At 41.2% G+C, this 8637-nt stretch overlaps 1 pseudogene; it reads left to right on the forward strand.

Annotated features, from left to right (window-relative positions):
* LOC105979101 overlaps nucleotides 1-802 on the forward strand; it is a 3296-nt pseudogene extending 2494 nt beyond the window's left edge.
* The last annotated feature ends 7835 nt before the right edge of the window (nucleotides 803-8637 follow it).

Raw genomic sequence — 8637 nt, forward strand, 5'->3', positions numbered from 1 at the left:
CTGCTTTATAATTTAACTGTTCATTTCTTGTATTATATATCTATCTGTATATAAGTTAACAGTTCATTTCTTGTGTTATATATCTTATCTTTATAAATAAATATATGAAATTATCAGCAATCTGGTTTTATCTCTCTAGAGAACCCTGTCTAACACATCTTATGTAACTGCCACAGCAACATCTATGAGATTGTTTTGAGCGATAAGGGAAAATTGAAATAATTAAAACCATGATTGATTGAGGCAGTGACAAGATATGGGGTTTTGCTTTTGTGAATTTGAGGACTGTGACTATAGACGAGATTTCTATTCAGAAATCCCACACTGTGAATGGCCACAACTGTGAGGTAAGGAAAGTCCTGTCAAAGCAGGAGAGGGCCAGTGCCTCTTCCAGCCAGAGAGGTGGAATTGGTTCTGGAAACTTCGGTGGTGGCCGCAGAGGAGGTTTTGGTGGGAATGACAACTTTGAGGATGAAATTTCAGTGGACGTGGTGGGTTTGGTGGCAGCAGTAGGGATAGTTATAATGGATTTGGTGATGATGGAAGCAAGTTTGGAAGTAGTAGAAGTTGCAATGATTTTGGCAATTACAACAATCTATTTTTCAACTCTAGACCAATGACGAGAGGAAACTGTGGAGGCAGAAGCTCTGGTCCTTATGATGGTGGAGGTCAATACTTTGCCAGACTGCAAGACCAAGGTGACTATGGTAGTGTAACCAGTAGCAGGAGCCATGGCAGAGGCAGAAGATTTCATGACTACCAAGAAACAAAGCTTAGCAGAAGAGGAGAGACAGAGAGGTGACAGGGAAGCCACAGGTTACAACAAATTTGTGAACTCAGTCAAGCATAATGGTAGCTGTGCCTAACTGCTACAAGAAGACATGTTTTAGACAACAGTCGTGTGAACAGGCAAAAGAATTTGAGGACTGTATTTGTGACTAATTGTATAACAGGTTATTTTAGCTTCTGTTCTATGAAAAGTATAAAGCATTCAACAAAATGTTTTAATGTAGATTTTTTGTTTTTTGCACCCATGCTACTGACAGTGTCTGACCATGATGCTGAATAACTATCTTTTTTTTTTTTGAGAGGGGAGAAAAGCCCTCAACAAGATGGATTGACACAGTGGCTTCGACAATGAACTCAAGCACAGGAACAATTGTGAGGACGGGGCAGTGTTTCCTTCTGTTGTGTGGTACATAGGGTCATTATGGGTTGGAACTGACTCAATGGCATCTAACAACAACAACAAGGGAAAGCAAGCATGGGGGCATCAGAGGATAGAGAGGTGTTGTTCTTTTCATTGGAAGGGAGTTTCCTCAGTGGTGTGGCCTGCTTCCAATATGTATATGGCAGTTCTAGCAAAGCTCTCTTGTCTTTTGCTCATCTGTATCCTTTATGTGGCTCATCGTAATCTGATCTCTGGTTCTTGAGACCTGAGCCAGTGGCCTGCCGTACTGCCAGATGATGCTGGGATTTATTAGCTAACACATCATCATCTTACCTGTCAATCTTAGATTTGTCATCCTCCCCAGCCCATGTGCCAGTAGCAGCTTGCCTTCTGACCTGCCAATCTTGGGACCATCAATCCCTGTGGTTACATGAGTCAAAAGACACCTCCAGCCTGACACCTGGCCCATAGACTTAGGACTGACCTCCTTTTGCAACCATGTTATAGATCTCTCTCTTCCCTGGAGATCTGTCTACAGACTTATGTCAATAACAGGTTTTCACATGGCCAGAAACACAATTTCAGGGCTGCTAGGGGTGGGAGGGAAAGGGGGAGTGATGATGCCATAGGCTAGAGAGTAGACACGTTTTGTTGTTGTTTTCATTGGAAAGGCTTTTCTGGGCAAAGTGGCCAGCTTCCAATATATTTGGACATCATTCTTACAAAGTCCTTTTTGCTTTTTGCTCAATCTTTATCCTGCATCTGACTCAACATAATCTTATCAATGGACAGGTAGATGATGAGAGAGAGAGGTCAAACTCCAAAAACTCATACTGCCCTCTAGTTGATTCCTACTCAAAGCAGCTCTACAGGACAGGGTAAGGGTAGACCTGCTCCTGTGGGTTTCTGAGTCTGTAACTCCTCACTGGATCAGAAAGCTCCATCTTTCTCTTGATAGGGCTGAGTGCAGCTGCCCTATAGAATTTCGGAGATGAAATCTTTATGAAAGCAGACAGCCTTCTTTTTCTTGTGTGGAGAGGCTGGTGGTTTCAAACCACCGACCTTTCAGGTAGTCGCCCAATGCTTAACACGCTGTAACACGAGAAATCCTTTCATATTTGTATTTGGGTGGCGGCTTAGGGGTTACAAGTTAGGCTGCTTATCTTTGTAGCTAGTTCAACACCACCCCCCCCCCAAACCTCTCCATGAGAGAAAGATGAGGCTGTCTACTTCCATAAAGATTTATAGTGTCAGAATCCCACAGGGACTGAAGGTCTCAAACTGGTGGTTAGCATCCCTATCCATAATCCACAATGCCACCAGGGCTCCTGAGATGATAGATAGATGAGAGAGAGAGAGAGAGAGAGAGAGAGAGAGAGAGAGAGAGAGGGGATAGGTGAGAGAAATGAATTTCAAACAGTTCACTGAGAAATTCCATTAACTTTTGATTCTATTTAACCACAACCTTTTTGAAGGGGGGGTGTGTGCGTGTGTGTGTGTGTGTATGTGTGTGTGTGTGTACAGCTATCCTGATTTTGCTTTACTGGAGAAACTAGCCTTAAATGAGTGTTGCAGTAATGTTGAATTTCAAATGTCTGGCATCACAAAAAGAAAATGAAACAAAAATAAATAAATAAATCCTAACATGATACCTGCCAAGGTCTCGCCTAGCTTAACTGTCCAGTCTAACTGGATACTGTAAGAACCCACAGGGCTCCATGCATTTGAGGAAAGCTCACAGGAACGCTGGCGGCACATCTTATGATGTGTGGGGCCGCTCACCACGAAGTTAGCGATTTGAACCCACCAGCTGCTTTGTAGGAGAAATATGAGACTTTCTGCTCCGGTAAAGACAGACAGCTTCAGAAACCCGCAGGAGCAGTTCTGCCCCGTCCCATAGGTCACTACCCGTCCAGAATTGACTCGATGGATGTGAGCTGTTCGGTTACACAGAAGGTTCATCCACGAAATGAAAAGTCCAAGGGCTAATTGGGAAATCCTAGTGCACAAGTGTTCATTAATGCTTCTCTCAACTGAGTCGTTTGGCCATCCTCCGATAGCTGAAAGGGGCCAGGCGCCACCCTCTTAAGATGATGAAAAGAGGTTGAGCCAGTAAATAACAATCCAGTTATTTACTGAACAATCTACGTTCTGCAGTAACATCAGAATTAAAAGAATCCTCTTGTCTCTTTCATGTAGGAACAGGGTACGCTAAGAGTGTTGCTTTTCTTTTGGGTGCACAGTGATCCCCTTGGTGGAGAGTATGTGTCCCATATTTAACGGAAGGTTAAGCTAACTATAATTTTTCTCTGGAAGCTTTGTGACCTCCTCTGGCCAAATGTTGAAATGACAGGATACCGTCAGTAAAACAACCCTGTTGAAAGGGGAAACAAAGTACTAGTAAATCGTTGGTGTCTTGTAATAAAATAGACCCCTGAGCATACTACAAAGGCTGAAAATCAGCTTGTAAGGTCTGAGGGGAAAGTATGTGGGGCACAACATAAAGCTTTGAGATCTTGGGGTCTGTGATAGACAGATTTTGTATCAAGTTGGATGGGCTAGGATTCGCAGTAGTTTGGCAATTGGGGCTTCCTCCGTGATGTGACTCACCAGAACGTGAGCAAGTGCATGATGAGAAGTGCTATGAGCACACAAGCAACTGCGGGGAGATTGAGGTGGTGTTCAAGCCTGTCCTCAGGCCAGGACCCTGATGATGTTTCAGGGCTGTGGGTTACTTCATCTATATAAGTAGGTACTGGGGAGAACGATTGCACGTCTTTCTGGTCTGGAGCCGACAGACCTCTAGTTCATTAGTTTGTTTGTTTGCTTGTTTGTTTTAATCGTTCTATTAACATACTGTATACTTCATTTATCATAAAATTCAATAGTTCAATCACATCAAGAAGAGTTGTGCAATCTTCACCACAATCAGTTTTAGAACATTTTCTTGATTCTCATACTCATCATTGCTAGCTCTCCATTTCCCCCAGCCTCCCCTGTCATATCCCCAAGGGATCATCAATCCAGTTACAGTCTCAATAGAATCACCTATCCTGGATTTCATATACAGAAAAACACTTTTAAGAAAAGAATAACAAAGTGAAACAAGTAAAAACCTCAATATAAAAGAAAGCATAAAATATTAAAATTAAATTAAAATATTAAAAACTGGAATAAATTTTAAATGGATCATAAGGCAGATCAAATGATAAGGTGCTAAGTTTTAACCTAACTATCTGCAATAATCCACTTTCCAATCCATTCTTCATAACAGCGAGACTATTCACATCCCTGGTCCATGGTCAGAGGGGATTCACCAGAAGCCACATGTATTTCTCCTTCATTTTTTGTTCTCTGGACTTCAGCCAACAGCCCACCATATCACCCTCTGACCAGGGAGTCATCTGACCTGACAACTTTGGATTCACTCACTTTTGCAACTACCAGTCTTGGTCTTCCTGTTTCTTCTCCCTGCTTCACTTTCCTGCTAGGTACATGAGTCAGCAAAGACTTTAGCTAAATATCTGACCTACAGACTTGAAATCAGACTGGACCTACTCATGCCTACAACTCTGTGAGCCACTTTTAAAATCTAAATTTAAAAATAGTGATATATATACACATATATATCACTGTTTTTACAGCTCTAGAGAACCCAGCCTAACATATGGTCCATGTGAATTGTTGGTACCAGATCCAAGTAAAAACTAGTAAGGTTTGACTGGGTAATTGGAAATGCCAAAATAAAGAATTGCAAAGTTTGGTCACTTTAAATGAGTTGCTTCAAGAAATTCATTAGAAATGAACAAATGAAGCTAGTGTCTATGGGAAATCTAGGAATTACCATCCAGTTAATGGCATGTGAATCCTGTATAAATCTCCAAACTCAATTATCGGGTTTCTTAACAGGAGAAACTGGAAAGTTGCAGGAACTGGTGCAAGGAAATAATTTTGAACATTTAGGAAAAGTATAGAGGTGTGGATCTGAATTTTAATGGATTCAGCTGGTAGGGCCTGAACAGTAATTGTAGACATTGTGGCCCATAGATTTTTCAGATAGGGAATAAAGATATTCCATAAAATTGGATACAGTAAAGGGATGACTTAGACTCTTCATCTGGAGGATACTCTACCTTATTGTCTACCCATTGATAAATCACAGGTAAACTTCATACGTACATTTGTCCAATTTCTGAAATTTTTATTTGAAAAAGCCCATTTATATTAAAAGAATTCTTCATAACATTTGTAAAATTATATACCTTCAGGGGGATCTAAGCTAAGTATTCATTATCATCAAGTCATTTCTGATTCATGGCGACCCTATAAATATGGAGTAGAACTGCCCCCCTGCGTCTCTGAGACTCTAACTCTTTATGGGAGTAGAAAGCCTTGTCTTTCCCCCACAAATCAGCTGGTGGTTTTGAATTGCTGACCTTGTGTTTGGCAGTCCAGTGTGTAACCACTGTACCACCACGACTCAAACTAAGTGCATGTGAATGTATAGCTTTAATAGGACCTAAAGAGATTGAAGCAGATTGAGATTTGGTTAAGATTTGCTCTTAGACACCAAAGAACAAAAACCATCATTGTGTGACCACCTTCCACACATAAACACTGAAGACGAATGTGTGCATAAGTAAGTGTGGTGAAGAAGGCTGATGGTGCCCAGCTATCGAGACCTATAGCGTCTGGGGACTTAAAGGCTTGAAAGCAAACAAGCGGCCATCTAGCCCAGAAGCAACAAAGCCCACATGGAAGCAGCACACCAACATGTGTGATCATAAAGGGCCAAAGGGACCAGGCTTTAAACACCAGAGGTGGGGAGGGGGAATCATATCCTCATCAGTGAGGGTGGCACGTGATGGAGACCCAATGCCCATCTCTAGACAATTGGACATACCTTCCAGAGGGGTAGTGGGGAGATGAGTCACTTAGGGGACAGTATAGCAATAATGAAACCCACAACCTTCCTCTGGTTCTTAAATGCTTCCTCCCCCCAACTACCAGGACCCCAATATTGCCTTGCAGACCTGGTTAGACCAGATGATGCACAGCGGGACAGATGGGAATCAGAAATGCAGGGAATCTAGGACAGATGAACCTCTCAGGACCAGGGGTGACAGTGGCGATACCAGGAGGGAAAGGGGGTGAAGAAAGGGGGAATGGATCACAGGGAGCTACATATAACCTACTCTCTGGGGGACGGGCAGCAGAAGGGTGGGTGAAGGGAGACGCCGGACAGTGTAATATAAGATACAATAATAATTTATAAATTATTAAGGGTGCATGGGGGAGAGGGGAGGAGGAAGGGAATGGGGAGGGGGGAAAAAAGGAAAATGAGCTGATTCCGGGAACCCAAGAGGCAAGCGAATTTTGGGAATAATGAGGGCAACAAATGTATAGATGTGTTTTATACAATTGATCTATGTATTGTGATGAATTGTATGAGCCCCAATAAATTGATTAAAAAAAAAAAAAGATTTGCTCTTGATTAGTAAATTCCACTGTTTTGAGCTTTAATTTAAAAAAACCTAGGGCATATAAAGGAATATTACTCAACTATGAAGAGAAATGAAGTCTTAATAGAGGTCATAACATTCATAAACCCTTAAAATATTATGATGAGTAAAACCAAACAAGTCATATACAGACCAAAATTTATTACTGGTCAGCAGGAGTAAGGAGCTGTGGAAGAGAAAGGAAGATGTGATGCTTAGGGGCCACTGGCTTCTGTTAAAAGTTAAGGAAGTGCAAGATATGACAAAATACCAATTTATAAACTATCAAGGGCTCATGAGGGAGGGGGGAGCGGGGAAGGAGGGGAAAAATGAGGACCTAATGTCGGGGGTTTAAGTGAAGAGAAGATGTTTTGAGAATGATGTATAAATGTGTTTTACACAATTGATGTGTGTATGGCTTGCGATAACACTTGTATGAGCCCCTAATAAAATGTTTTATAAAAAAAAAAGTTAAGGAAGTATTTGGAAATAGGGTGATGTTTGAACAACATGATTAATGTCACTAAACTTTACATATGAAGAATGCAAACATAAATAATGTTTTGTTGCATATATGTTTAACACACAGAAAGATAAAAGAGGGAATGTCACCTCTGGACTTAACAGAAATAAAAATTTTATGAAGGAATACTATGAAAAATGAATTCACAGACTTCCAGAAGAGTCATGGCACTTCCGTCTGTCTTGAAAGAAGTACAGTCAGAATGCTCCTTAGAAGTGAGGATGGCAAGACTTCATCTCATGACGTACTTTGGAGAGACCAGTCCCTGGAAGAGGACATCATGCTTGGTAAAGCAAAAGGGAAGGGAAAAAGAGGACGACTCTCAGTGGGATGGGTTGACAAGGGCGGCAACAATGAACTCAAACCTAACAATGATGGTGAGGATGGTGCATGACCTGGCAGCATTATGGTCTGTTGTTCACGGGGTCGCTATGAGTCAGAACCGATGTGACAGCACCTAACAGCAGCAACTCTGAGCAACTTTATTCCAGCTGTATAAGGGATTTCTTCCTGGAGGTGCCTGAAATATGAAATGGCTTTTTTGAGGTCTCGGTTTGACCTTTTGGGGTTGCTTAATTCTGTTTTCACCCTAGCAACCACATCATCTGCACAGATTCACCATGTAGCTAAGGAAACAGTTTTCCTCTGTGATAGGTAAGTATGTAGAAACAGTTTTTCTAAGAGGACCCTCAACTAAGCTTTCCACACAAATGTTTGAAAACTGATTGTGGTAGCAGTTATATATTGAAATTTGGACAGATACATGTATTTAAAAAATATTATCCACCACATAAATGAAAGAAAAGAAACAAACGAGCAACCAAAAAAAAAACCTTGCTCCTAAGCCTACAAAGAAAAGAAAGAAAAGTCCGGCTTGAGTAGGTAGCCTCTAAGGAAAGAATATCCAGTAATTATAAGGTAGCTGTCCTGTGACTCCAGTGACATGTCCTTGCAACTATCACACGAAGAAAGACATATACCATGCCTTATGAAACTTTGTTTCAGGAAGTTCCATTTTTCATCTTAGTTATTATACTTTTCACCTCTAGAATTTCTATTCACTTTTTAAAAAAAAGATACTCTCTCTGTTGATAGTCCCTATCTGAAGAGATAGTGGTCTCATACTCTCTTGCAATATTTACTCTTTTAATTCTTTGAACATATTTAGAGAAGTTGATTTAAGGATTTTATCTTCCCATCCTCCATTTGCCAAATAGACTTGCTACATCCTAGCTTAAGCCTCTGGTGAATTCCCTAGGGATGCAAAAAAGTCTTGCTGTCGTGAAGAATGCTTTGGCGCAAGAATACTTTGTTCTATTAAACTGGCATTCCATAATGCTCGCCTTCCTGACACAATTGCTGAAGACAAAGCGGGTGCATAAGCAAATGTGGCGAAGAAAGCTGATGGTGCCCGGCTATCAAAAGATATAGCATCTGGGGTC

The sequence above is a fragment of the Echinops telfairi genome, unplaced genomic scaffold, assembly GCF_000313985.2.
Source record: "Echinops telfairi isolate 266 unplaced genomic scaffold, ASM31398v2 ScPeMD7_7;HRSCAF=31, whole genome shotgun sequence".
Taxonomy (NCBI): domain Eukaryota; kingdom Metazoa; phylum Chordata; class Mammalia; order Afrosoricida; family Tenrecidae; genus Echinops; species Echinops telfairi.